Raw genomic sequence first — 14615 nt, forward strand, 5'->3', positions numbered from 1 at the left:
TCACAAAATCTGGCACAGCATTTGTTTTATGAACTACAGTGTAGTGGAGTTTCTCAGAGTAGTGCTCGTCACAGTGCTCCCCTTTGCTGCCCTCTTCTGGGTAACTGAAAAGGCCCTGTAGAGTTAATTAAAGAGTCATGTCCCTAAGTGACATATACTGAACATTCTGATAGCATCACAAGACAGTGGGTGTGAAATCTATTAGTTAATCTTGCCTTATATACAGAGTGATGGGTCTGGGTTCTTATGGGTTAGGAATCAAAATAAAAAAAATATTTGTTATAGAAATAAATATATGAAATATATATTGTGAAAGAATACTTTGTTATTCTTTGCGGTATTTTAAAAAATAGTATTTGCTATCATTTTTTGTGTTTTGTGTATTTTCTCTGGAGTGATTTTTTTTATGGATTTTTGTAGGTTTCTGAGAATTTCTATCGGTTTTCGTTGATTTTTGTTGTTTTTTTATATAGATTTTGTGGATTTTCTCTATATATATTGTTTTGGGTTTCTGAAGATTTTTGTGGATTTTCTATGAATTTTTGTAGGGTTCTGAAGATTTTTGTGGGTTTTCATAGATTTATTAGAATTTTTCTATGGATTTTGTAGGTTTCTGATGATCGTTTTCGCTGTTGGGCGGGGCTTAGAAGGAGGTGTTCATTGTGAATCTCTATTGGTCCGCTGATTTTGGAGTGACAGGTGCACTGAGGCCACGCCCACCCATCCAGGTTCTGGCGTTCTTCTAACAATGGCGGAGCGACGGTTAGCGGCGGCAGTAGCAGGTATTTTCCCCAATTTAAACCTAATATTAAGTTTCTGCTTAATCACTGAGCGGGTCACATATTTTACACACTCCCTTATTTCTACTGTATGTAAGTGTTTTACCAGAAGTGTAAAAAGCTCAGGTTAGCGAGGAGCGCTTAATATTTAGGCTTAATGAAGCTAATTAGCTAATGCTAGTGACTTAGCGTTAGCTAGTTAGCTGGTTATTAATCCTATAGGTAAAGCCTAGTAACTACATGTTAGCGTTACTCCATTACACTGTTTTATTACTGTAGATAACAGTTGTAATATAGTAACGAGCTGCGTCGGAAACTAGTGAAATAATTTAGCTTTAAACCGCGGTCTCGTTCGGCTGCGCTCTCTACACCGAAATTCTAGTGTACGTGTAAACCGTGTTTTACGGTAACCGCGTGCACGGCGGAGCTTGGGGAAAAGCTGCTCGCGCTTCTGCAGAAACTGAACATGGAAAAAAACGAGTTTTACAGCAAAATAAACACAATTTAATCAACTAATTTACACCTGAGAGACAAACTACCTCTCTGTAGAACAGTGTTACGTTCTGGAAATATAGACCTTTCTCCTTTTAAAAATAAAATACATCTGTTTTCAGGTTCAGTCCACTATAATATTTAAACATTACGATATGTATAGACTAAAATTTAAAGTTTTGTTAAAGAACATCTCTTTTATCAAATTATACCACCAATGTCTTAAACACATTCCATTGTATTAATTATGTTTGATTTATATTATATGACTGTAGGATTTTAGAGTTTTAAGAGTGTTTTAAATGGTGTTACTGTATTTTGGAGTAATAGCATGCCAAACTTACGAAAAGTGTCCATTCGGTTTTGCATAAAATCTTTGAAGATGTCGTTGCATACTATTCATGACATAAAGTAATAATACTGCATCATTTTGCAGCAAAGGGTGTTCAAACTTAGGAAATGTGTCAGTTGAGTTTTGCATAACCCAGATATTGTAGTCTTAGAAAACCAGCAAATCAAACTGCTATCAAATGACAGTAAACTGTGAAATAACAGAATAATCATTTGCATAGTATTAATGATGTAATTTTGAATTGATATAACTGTATGCCAATCTTGGGACCCATTTATATAGATTCTGCAACAGCAAAATTAAAGGGTTATCAAATCCCACTGTGGAATAGTTTAACACTTTCCATATTATTAATGTTATATGGTTCAAGTGATATTACGATCACATTTTGAATAATAAAAAAGGGAGAATATCATTGACTAAATGACAAAGTCTTGAAAACTTGCTGTAGTATGTATTATACAAGTTTTTAGGGCTGGACCCGAATATTCGGGTATTCGGATATTCGTTCGTTGAGTAGGTATTCGGTTTTTAATTTTGGTATTCGGATATTCGTTTTTTTTCTACTTTCCAGAGCTCCACCTCACTCTAACCACTTCTGTTCTCGCGGGTCCCGTCAGAATATCTTGCGTGCGGGACAGAACTGAACTGTTATTGGCTGGAGCGGGAGTTTAATCCAGACGACAGTGTTGGGAGTAATGGCGTTAAAATAAACGGCGTTACTAACGCCGTTACTTTTTTCAGTAAGGAGTAATCTAACTAATTACTATGACTGTAACTATAACGCCGTTACCATTTTCGACACTCCGTTACTGCACGTTACTTTAGCAGCTGAATGAACTTTTTTTAAACTTTGCGCATACAGACAAAGAGCCCTATCATACACCCCACGCAAGGCGTGTAGCGTGGCGCTTTGCCACCCGTCAACAGTCTATTTTTAGGCCTTGCACGCGTCCTTAAAATAGCGTTGGACTTTGGAATATATTAACACCGATGGGCGTGGTGGTCTGGAAATGATGTGTGTTGAGGTAAATTTCTGGCGTGTTTCTATCTTGGCGGCGGAAAAAAGCTTAGCGCGATTGCTCACCCTGCGCTCCAAAATACTCCATACCATCACATCTTTACCACATAAAAATAAATCACACCCAGAGCCTTCAGCAATCAACTATGAAAAAATATATATACTTAAAAATCTGCACTGTAACTATAAATTATTATTAGTTATATTTATTTCTGTCAGTTATAAGGATTTATATTTATGTTTAGTACACAGACTAAATAACTGTAACTAGGCATTCTGCTGTTTAAAAATTTCAACAGATGCTTATTCTCACTCAAATGCTGGAGTTTTGAAATGGAAAATTAAAAGAGAAAATAACTTTGACTGAACATAAATTTATTTTAGTTAACTTTGCTATTATTTAACTGAATTTCACTTTTATATCTGAAAAATAAAGCACATTGTCAATCTGGCGCGTGGTGCTGCCCGTCAATTACATAAAACTTAAAACATTTGAAATACACAGAAATATAAAGCTATATGTTAGCATTCGTTTCTTATCACCAGGGCAAATTTATTAAAATATTAAATATATTAATTCATGAATTAAAATCTCGTCCAGCACTCTGAAATGTCAGGCACGCAAAGTGGTGCTTGGCGCAGCGGCGCGGCATTGCGCGCAGAATAACCTCTGTCTTCTAAAAAAAGTTTTTATAAATAAGATCTGACAAGTATACTAAAATTAATGTTATTAAACTTACTAAAGCCAACAAATGTACTGTTAATTAAAATCAGGCAAAATGCGCTGCGCCTCTCTCTCTCTCTCTCTCTCTTTCGCAGCGGGAGATGAATTCAGCGCGAGGCTATAAATAATTTACAACTCAGTTCAGTTAAATAAAAATAAGTAAGGACCTGTAAGTTAATCAAATATTGTCAAATATAAAGGATAGGTTGAGGTTTTGGTGAGCTGTTTTCATGATTTGAAACTGAAACTAACCGAAACTTTTATTATTCTGCGCAAAAAGCCTGTGATTGTTTTAAATGAGTTTTTTAATGGATTTAAATGAGTTTTTTTAACGGATTGTTGTTTTTGTCCATTCTTTTGTTTTGTTTATATATACATTTATTTCTTTGAGTGTGGTTTGGTTTGTTTAATTTTTATCCCCAGACGCGTATTTGTTTTTTCCGTTTTTTTTTCAGTATTACATGTCTTAGTAATTTTCTTTGGTCCTGTGGAGTTTTTCGTTTCTTATTTTTTTTATTCGTTAGACTATATTTTTGTCAACATTTTGGGTTTATTTTTGTTTGTTATTTTTCTAATAATAATAGTAATTACATCATTTATTTTCTTTATTTATTCTTACGCAGCAGATAAGACGCGGTGTGCGGCAGCAGAAATTCCGGGATGAAAACACAAAGAAATCTGGGCTAAAAACACAGAAAAAATATGGGGTGAAAAACAAAAATCCGGGATAAAAACACCAAAAATCCGGGGTGAATATGTCTTAAGGGGGCCGTGATTTTCTTTTTTTTTTTTTTACCTCTTTTTTTAAAAACGAATATTCGAATATTCGCTTCGAATCAGTGCCGAATATCCGGAGCTCAAAAAACGCTATTCGGGCCAGCCCTACAAGTTTTAAGTAATATTACTGTAAGGATTTGTAGTAATGAGATGGCAAGTGTGTATTGTTTATTAGGTTGTATATAGACCACATTTTGGAGTCCTACAAAAGCATTAAATTCAAAGGTTTATTAAATGACACCTGAAGTGTTGCATACTTCAGTGTTACTAATAATCTTGAAGAACCCTTCCTTTTAGTAATAATGCTAAAAGTTTTTAATTATATTGCTGTAGAATTTTGAATCGTAAGAAAAGCAAACCCATGAAAACATATATTTAGTTGTTCATAGTGGTTTATATAGAATATAAATTATGATAAAACAAGAAAATCAAAGTTATTAAATCACACTACTGTGAACACTTTCTTTAGTTTTAAGTGGTTTAAATTTTAGGTGATATTACTGTAGAATTGTGGAGTAATGGGACATGAAAACTAGGTTGTGTAAAAAGGTGGTTCTATAAACCAGTAAAATAGATTAAAATAGATACATTATCAGATTACCTCACTGACCATTAACATTCTTCTCTCTCTCGTTCTCTTTCTTTCTCTCTCCCACTCTGTCTCTTTCTTTCACTTCTCTGTATCGTTCTTAGTTTATTTCAGTTTGCTTTATTGACATGACAAATTCACATTTGTATTTTCAAAGCATTTCTGCTTCTCTTTTTCACCTGCAGTCTCTCCCTCTCTCACCTGCTCATGCTCTCTCTTCCTCTCATGCTCTCCCTCTTTCTCACTCGCTTGTGCTCAGTCTCTCTAATCTACACCCTAAGTCTGGAGCCAGATGGTAGCCTTTTATGATGAGAGAATGACTGTTTAATATGTTTTTGAGAATAATTATCGCCTTTTTATTTTTTTGTTACATTTATTGTAAAAGATAAGGAAAAAGTATTGTTTGAATATCGGTATCAACATTTTTAAAAACAATACCCATTGCTGCTTCTCCCCCAGCTCCGATGTTCACATGGCTTTCAGTGTAGATAGCGCAACCAAACACTTGCAGGTGCAGATGATGTGACTGCAGTGAAACGAGCAGGTTTGTGTTTAATGTGTACAGTGTAATCAATATTTATATCAACAGTAGTTTTCTAAATGTTTGATATTTGGTAAAATGCCACTTCATTAAATAAACATTGTTTATACACTCACTGTTCCTTTTATTAGCGCCACCTGGTGGATCGTTTTGCACAGCAGTGACCCTGATGTGGTAATGAAGTGTTTTAATGTAGCAAAAATTAGGTTAGTCTTTCTCTACTACTGCATTAGGGATCAACTTCTGGCCACAGAATGCTGTTATCTGGATATTTGTTAAAATGTTTTTAGTGTTGTGGGTGTTTATGGCTTAATAATTTAGTGGATTTATCTCATTTAAAAAGTGACTGTTAGATGTTTAGAAAGTCTTCATAGTAACATGTCTATGCTAAGTGAAGAATTGTCCTTTTTGATGGTGAATCACCATTTCATTCATTTTTATTTCTGAAATGTAACTTAAGGGCTTTCCCTGGACTTAAGCATTGGATTTCGAACACCAATAAAGTGCCAAGACCAGTCAGAAGGGAACCTTGTGATTTCAACTTACTTCTGCGCCAAAAGTGGACAGATGACATCATCATCCAATGAAAAGCTACAGAATATGCAAGCTGGCTTGGCAAACGACTTCTTAAACACATTTCACATCTCCTGAGGATATGACCCAATCTGAGGTGAATTGCTTAATTTCTGTTTGCAAGTTATTATTAATAACAGTAATAGTAATAAAGGTGTATGGGCTTTATTTGTATAGATGTCCCAAAAAATGGCAGTGTCTTCTACTGGGTCTACTATAAGAAGTGCTACAGAAGGGAGGAAAACAGATGTTAGACGATGCCCTTGCAGATTCTTATTCGTCCTGTGATGGATTTCAGGTAAACATCTAATGAGGAGACAAGGAATTCCAAGGACAGATTTGATGAAGTAAGATGTATTTTTCTTTGCATCAAATGTGTTATTTTAATAAAATTCTATTGAATTCTGATATAATTGCAAGTAAGGAAACTTTAGAAAAATTAAATGGGTATTCATCACTTCTACTGTTTATCAACAGGAAATGCAGACTGTTGAAACATTGATGGGTAATGTATAATTAATTTAATGCATGCTTTTATTTATTGAAATGTATTTGCAGTATAAATTGGTTAGTGTGGTTCATGTGGTGACATGCATTTGAGTTTAGAAAAAACAGAGCAGTGCTTAGTTTGCCATTCCCTTCTGATGGAGTTTGTGACGTTCAATTGGCACAGGTAATTTAATATCTGAACATATATTAAAATGCTTTAGATACAGTACCAGTCAAAAGTTTGGACACACCTTCTCACGTTTTTCTCTATGTATTAATATTGTAGATTATTATAGTTGCATATTAATATTAAAGACATCAAAACAATTAAGGGACAACGGAATTATGTAGTAAAAGTGTGTTGTGATCTAAACCCAACTGAGATGGGTGATTTTGTAATGAGCTGGAGCTTTACAGCATAAAGGAAAAGCAACAACAGTTCAGCCCCTCCAGGAACTCTTTCAAGACGCTGAGAAAACTAAATTTACAATGTAAAAGAAAGAAAACACAAAGTATATAGATTTATCCAAACTTTTGACTGGTACTGTAAGCCATTACATTTGATCCTAGCTTACAGCTTAGAGCTTAACTTAAGTTTTAACTTAAGACTTTGTTAAAGTTATTCCTAATTTCTTTAGTGCAGAGTGCAGTCAAGATCTTATTACCAGTGGCCATACAGTAAAAAGGTAAATTTCTTTTCCCCTTACACTTTATTTCTGCCATATATTGATCTGTGTCTTCTACAGTGAAGATGATTTTCTTCAATGGCTGTCTTGCCACCTATGTTTCCTGGGCAAACATGTCAGCGTGGTCTAGAGCTTTGGACGCAACAAAAAGCAACTTCAGAAGGTAAGTTAAACTTTTTTTCAAGAGGCTGAAATTGATGCTGGTGAATTTTTGCAGGGTTTGTGATGTATTAGTAACAGTACTGTGCAGAATTTTTAGGCATTAAAAAATGTAATCATTTGTATAAAGCAAAGTAAATACAGATAATCAGACATTGCTTTGTTTTATGTAAGTAGTGAGTGTTAGTTTAATCATTACCTCTTCTAAAGGAAGGACTGTAAATGCTGTTTCCATTAAACATTTAGTGTGTTTAATTACACACTATAAACAAATCCACACAATGGTTGACATGTAGACAATTAAGCAGCCAAACAGCTCTTTAAAAAAAAATCTTGTTTTTACTGCACTGTTAATAGTGTGATTTGTTCTAGTGTAATATATGGCTCTTACATGTACAGGTGCTGGTCAACAAATTAGAATAATTTGAAATAGTGCAATCATGAAATTCTTTGAATGCATTTTTTGTGCAGAAAGCAAATCAGGTGTTCACCGCACCTGTCCTACTCGTTAAGACTAATCACAGAACTCGTTACCTGGAAAAAAATTTGCTCAGCTGAGCTTTCCAAAAGGCCCATTTAGGCCATTTAACTGTGACACAGCTTTTAAGACTATACAGCACAGGTATAGTCTTAAAAGCTGTTGCAGGCGCAGCACAAAAGTTAAACTAATGTCTTTTAACTCGGCAGGACAAATTCTGACCGAACCTGTCCTTAGCTGTGGGTACACTCGATCAATAACTTCAGAACTATTTAAATTTAAGTCTGAGTTATACAACACACCACAGTACAACACATTAGAATGCAAAATCATTGTTGTCATGTCCTTCAACCCCCAGAGCCATGCTCCTGCGTGCTACTATGTGCAAGACATTGGTGAAGATCTCCAGCTCCTCACAGTTCTTCAGGAAGATTACGCTGTTTTTATACAGCCTGTTCCTCTCTGGAAAAGAGAATAAGGTATGTGCAAAACCATTACATTATGTATTTTATCAAATACTTTCAACATATTAAAAAAAAGAAATGCTAATTTAGGTATTACATTTTTTTTTTAGCTGGAAGAAAACTCCCTTATGTTGTGCCTGAAACCAGAAATGAGTCCACTGGGAAGCAACAAAGAAGATTTCTTACAAGATTGTCTTCAGGTTTTTTCTGGTATCTTAAATTGAATGCTACAGAAAGTCCATAGGTAGTTTATTAAAAACACTTTACACAAATTGTACCTCGATAAGTTGACTGACGAGGACATGGGAACACATTGCAAAATGAATTCAGTTGAAATGCAGCTGTTGCTGGAAACATCTCTAATATTCATGCATTTCCACAGAATTCAATCAATCTGCTCTCCTATCCTACCCATTTGTTTCAGTCAACGTAAAGGTACTGTGTGTAGTGTTTTTTATAAACTATCTGTAAACCTTCAACGCTCTCAGTGACTCGTTTTAAATGTCAGGTCCCTTAGAATTCTCCTGAACATGTGTGGAGCTACTTTGAGCTTGTTAATGGTGTATAAATAACCATTTCTTTGCATATGAAGTGCTATGGCTCCATCAACTAACATTGTAAGTCTGTAGAGAGCATCAGCTAAAAGCTCTGGGGGAGAAGGGAGGTTTGCTACTTGAAAAACGTCTGTACTCGTCATGTTTTACTATTACACTCCAAGTCTATTTTTACACCAAACTTTTCCTTTCCTATATACTTCTCTTCAGCTTGAAGACCTGACAACAGCAGACCCCAATGCAAGTGAGCTTCAGAACCAAGACTGACTGTGCCAGTTGTTGTGCAGTGACTCACTGGACAAGCACACAAACCTCCTACTGTAGGCTTGTAGAAAAAAATAAATACCTTCCCAACTGCACATCTCAAAAACTATAATTACTTTAGATCTACACTAAGGGAGGCTCTTCAGTTTGGGGGAGTTAAACTGGGTAAGTGTCCAATCCCTAATTGATCTTGGCTAAGTTTAATATTCTGGAGTACAGGTATTTGGCATTCCTCGATCCACAATGTCACTTGTGTACCTGAAAAACACCAGAGAAGACATTACCATAGCCTATGACATTTGGCATGTCTGCATAACAATGGCATTTGTGACAACCTTTGTTGTAAAAAGTGCTATATAAATAAATTGAAAATTGAATCAACAAACCAGTTTTGGTTATTTAAATTACTGTGTTCTATTAAATGTTTAACATTAAAGTTAATTTGGTAAAAATAAAATGTTTTTCCTGTCCAGTTAAGTCAGAAACAGTTTAGTGTAGCTCATTCCATACCTGTGTCAACTGGAAAGCCTGAATGTAGACGTCACATACAAAGGAGTCCCTTGGCTGGGTGAATTGCTGTCTGTAGCGCCACCAAATCTTTGTCTGACAATGGACATCTGGAACCACTACGCGCCAGTTTCCCGTTTCTTCCATGGTACAGTTCCTAATGTTTGCAATTGAAAGATGTATTTGTTTGAGCTATTTTTATGCTTATACACAAAGCTGAGTAGGGGTGGGGAAATTTTCGATTTTTAAATGCATCACAAGAACACAACAGATACCCTACTGACACTAACTGCTGCCTGGTTCAGTGCTATTGGTGTGTCCCAATCAGTTACATCGGTATATCCACCGGAGTGTGGCAATTCCAACTGCCGAGTTTCTGAGAAGTAAGAGAACAGAATGCAGAGATGCTCCGTTAGCCGAAGCAGCTCCTCAGCCACTCACTCATCTAAATTCTTACATTTGGTCTTACTTCTGTAGCTAAAGCACTTGCTTTCATATATCCTAACTGCTTTGCTTAATTAGCTGCTATTTCACGTTTCTCTTTATTGTAAATGTTCTAATTTTTTTAATAAATGTCAAACAAAAAATGCTTATTGTTGTCCTTGTGGTATTATTTTGTGTATTAAAGTTTATTACAATGTCTAACTCACTATTATATTCTTTGTATAATACTTTATTTCATATGAAGATCAAACACTAATCAGCCACGACATTAAAACCAGCTCTGTATATATATTGCACTGGTCAGCCATAATCACCCTGTGATTAATTAATCCTAGATTTTGTACTAATCAGTTGAATAACAAATAACTTTTAAAGTAAATAGAAATAGTATCAAAGAGCCTATTAAATAGCCGGATTTGTTGCGGATACACATACTTTACTTTAAAAGTACCAAATATTCCTGCAACAAAAAAAAAATCCTGTTTAGAAGAAGCAGATGCATCGATAATTGGTTTATAATCGCATCACAGGCTTATGAATCAATTAAATCGTAGGTGCCTATAGATTCCCATCCCTATATCTGATAGTATTATAATAAATACCTGAAATAAAAATGTTCTGAATTACTTTTAGACACACATTTAAATTTGTATCTAATGGAAAATGGTATCAAATATTAAAAAAATAATTATAGTAGTCAATAACCTACCTGTATAGGTGTGGGCTCTGGTCCTGTAGCATTCCTTTGTACCATAGCTGATCTGGATGAGATCGCTGCAGGCCAGAATGCAGCTGGGAAAGGCGCACACTGTGAACTAGAAAGAGGTGGAGCTCACTATACAGATATAACAATCCATCTTCTTCCCTGCTATGAAGGGCCGAACATCTCTCCACTGGCGTTCTGCTCTGCAGAAAAAAAACATAAATTATTAAAGAAATGTTTTCACATTGTTCATAGCAATAACTTTAAAAAAGACAATGGGGTATCATTGTTAGATACAGGTGTTTATCGTAAACAACAACAAAAAAAGCCCAATTTGGTCATCATTACCTATGAAACAATATTTTAGCATTAGGATATTGAGCATACGCCTCCATTTGGTAGTTTTATGTATTACACACAGTTGTTTTTATAAGAATCAATGCTTTTTTAAGTAGGTTAAAAAATTTATGAAACAATTCTGAACAAACTATATGATGTGTATTAATACATGTGTCCTAATATGGATTACATACCACAAGAAACCTGCAACCCTTTAGCCAGACCAGGGGTACTCAAAAATGGAAAGGACTGCTTTTGAAGTTTCCACTGGGCTGAAGATACACAGACGACAAACAAGTGATATAAATCCCATACATTCCCAAAAGTAATAAATTAATCTGATGACCAGTACAGTCCTCAAAAAATATACAATTTGGACAAATAGCAATGGGACACCTTCTCAATTACTGTTTTTTTATTATTAAATATGATAAAAAATAGTTGATTCTGCTTTTGCTGGATTCTACTAACCAGGAAACAATTTTTACTAGATTTTGCAGCATTTCTGTGAGGATCTGATTGCAGTCAGCAACACAATTTACAAGGTCAAGGTGTTGAATGATGACCACCCCACCTCATCCCCAACTCAACTCAAAAGTGTCCTAAACTGGAAATAGCCAACGAACTTCTGATATCTTGTTTTAAAAAGCAGTGTATTGATTGTCTCTTTAACCAAATTAAGACCGCAACTAACAATTATTCTGAAAATAGATTGCGCTATATATTTTTTTTTTTTGGATAAAAAGGGAAAAAAAATCTAAATTGATTTCCAGCATTTTATTTAATAAACAAAACCGCCTTAGTGCTAATGTTGTAATTGTATAAGGAACACAAAACCTACCATTATTTAAAAATGAAACATGAACATTACATTAAAAATTAGTTACACTAATATTACCATCATTATTTAATAACAACAGTGTATGTAATGCTAATATATAGTTGGCTGGGATTCTCCAACACTTCCACACAAGAGTAAAAAAATACAATGCAAAAGGCTGTAACTACTGCCACATTTAAAGGAAAGGAAAATTCGCTTAACGTTAGTGCGATATAAAGGTACTAAGAATGACTATTCTAGAGGATCTAGAATGACCCATTTGGTAGTCTAGTAGGCTCTAGGAATAATAAGAGTAAAAAACAGAGCGTTAATTTGAATAAAACCACAGCTTGTTTTTGAACAGATGGTCGCACTGCCCCATGTAAGGTGGATTTTAAGGTGGAATTAAAAACTTAGGGGATGCTAAGGCTAACTTGTTTACTAAAAGCGAGTGAGATATAAATTTACCAAAAATTTGACACCTTGCTTAACTACTCTAGCAGCCTCTAGGAACACTGAGTGAGATATTTTTTTAATTAACGTGAATCCCCTTTACCCACGGCTCTATGCCACAGCTTTGGTTGACTTACTTGCCAACATTGTTGGTAGCAACTGTACTTGTATAACAGGGTAGACCAAACTAATCGATTATTAAATTAGATGCAAACTACTCTAATAATTGATAGTTGTTGCAGTACTAAACCAAATCAAACTAATCAAACTGTCAAACTTACGTTCTATATTTGCCTCTTAATGTTCCTTAGAGCCTGCTCATCAGCAAAATGAGTCATTCTACAGCCTGTTAGACAATAAGATGAGTCATTCTTAGTAAATTTATCTCACTTACGTTTAGCCAGTTTTTCATTCCACCTTAAATGTAGTGGCAGTTATAGCCTTTTTAAAGGTGTTTTCTGATTTTGACATTGCGTGAAAGTGTTGGAAAATCACAGCCACAGTGGAGCTTCTTGTGCACATACTGAAAGTTTTACAGCTTTTTTTTTTTTTTACAGCTTTTTAAACATATCGCAATATTAAAATATAGATAAATAGTGGATTTAAATGCAAAAAATATAAAACTTTATTTTTATTTTTATATTTTAAAGTTAATGTAACGCTGTTCCACAGAGAGGTAGTTTGTCTCTCTGGTGTACATTAGTTGATTAAAGCTGGGTAAATTGTGTTTATTAAACTCGTTTCTTTTCCACGTTTCTGCAGGAGAAGCGCGAGCAGCTTTTTCCACAAGCTCCGCTGTGCACGCGGTTACCGTAAAACACAGTTTAGATGCGCATTCACATTTCTGTGTAGAGAGCGCGGCCTAACAATTGTAAGTGCAAGAGGCGAAACCGCGGTTTAAAGCTGTTGTTTCTGGAGTTTCAGACACAGCCCGCTGCAGTATTAAAACTGTTATCTACAGTGGAATCAAGTAACGCTAACAGGTAGTTACTCGGCTTTACCTATAGGATTAATAACCAGCTAACTAGCTAACGCTAGCGTTAGCCTGAATATTTAGCGCACCGCGCTAACCCGAGTTTTTTTACACTTCTGGGAAACCGGACAGAGTAAAACACTTACTTACAGTACAAATACAGGACTGCTTAAAATATGTGACCCGCTCAGTGATTAAACAGAAACTTTAACTTATATGTTTAAATTGGGGAAAATACCTGCTGCTGCCGCCGCTAACCGTCGCTCCGCCATTATTAGAAGAACGCCAGAACCTGGCGGGGTGGGCGTGGTCTCAGACGAGGTTTCAGTGCACCTGTCACTCCAAAATCAGCGGACCAATGGAGATTCAGAATGAACATCTAATTCTAAGCCCCGCCCACCAGCGGGAATGACGTCAGAACGGCGCAGAACCCACATAACTCCATAGAAAATCCACAAAAATGAACAGAAATCCTTAGAAACCTACAATAATTCATAGAAAATTAAAAAACATTAAATCCATCCACAAAAATAAAAGCAAAGACTAATTTACAAATTACTGCAAAGAATAACAAAGTAACCAAGTTTTTTTTAACCCATTCAGACCCTGCATTCAATACAATGGACATCATGTGTTTTCTTTATTTTTATTTTATTTTGCTTCCAATGCAATGGAAAAAAACTTGTCTGAGCTATATAGCACTGCTACTGGCTAATTAAAAATTGGTGTGTTCTAATTTTTTTTACAAATACAATTATAAAAAAATGATTTACCATTTGCAGATTTTATTATTTTGTGTAAACCTTTTGACCCTGAACCCCTGGTGACCACGGCATACTGAGAACACCCCACAATACCTGTCTGATGTTTAGAAGGTGCTCTGATCCAGTCGACTCATCTAGTAATCAAATAATTTTGTTCTTGTCATTGTCACTTACTGCCAGGTAGATCCACCTATTCACAGGTGCCACTGTAACCATACAATCAATATTATTCACTTAGGAAAACAGTCTGTATGTTTGGAAATTTGGTGATTTAGAAACCTCTCTGGTGAGAATGTTTAATTAAACCAAACATATTGAAGTTTACTTTTAATGTAGGTTAACACAAATGTACTGTGAAATTCTGTTCAACATCGTCCAACAAATATACCAGACCATCCGGTTTTTAAAATGAATATATTTGACCTGACAGGGATGGTTGTGTCAGGACACTGATAACAATAATTCAAATATTTTGTCTTCTACCAACCCAGGAATACTATGGCTTTCAATTAATCAGAAATAGGCAAAAATATTAGGGACTGCTGCTTTAACATTATGTTAATGTTAAGGATGATCAAATCTAAACAAAAACAGTTTGGTTTCTCATAGTTTGTGCAGTGTGTATGTGTGGTATGTTTGGTGCAGTGAGTGTGCATGAATAAAAAACACA

General features: G+C 35.2%; 1 long non-coding RNA gene across 3 annotated transcripts; it reads right to left on the reverse strand.

Moving 5' to 3' along the window:
- Positions 1-7227: 7227 nt before the first annotated feature.
- LOC103023585 (uncharacterized) lies at positions 7228-13473 on the reverse strand. 3 transcript variants are annotated; one of them, XR_007440651.1, is made up of 4 exons: positions 13420-13473; positions 11130-11207; positions 10603-10794; positions 7228-9825 (listed from the first exon to the last, which is right to left on the reverse strand). It is a non-coding gene; the product is annotated as an uncharacterized LOC103023585 (long non-coding RNA). The 3 variants fall into 3 exon arrangements; XR_001518590.3 differs by having other exon boundaries at positions 8689-9825; positions 10603-10799; XR_007440650.1 differs by lacking the exon at positions 11130-11207 and having other exon boundaries at positions 7318-9825; positions 10603-10799; positions 13420-13465.
- Between the last annotated feature and the right edge of the window lie 1142 nt (positions 13474-14615).

This window comes from Astyanax mexicanus, chromosome 9 (assembly GCF_023375975.1).
Source record: "Astyanax mexicanus isolate ESR-SI-001 chromosome 9, AstMex3_surface, whole genome shotgun sequence".
Lineage (NCBI taxonomy): Eukaryota > Metazoa > Chordata > Actinopteri > Characiformes > Acestrorhamphidae > Astyanax > Astyanax mexicanus.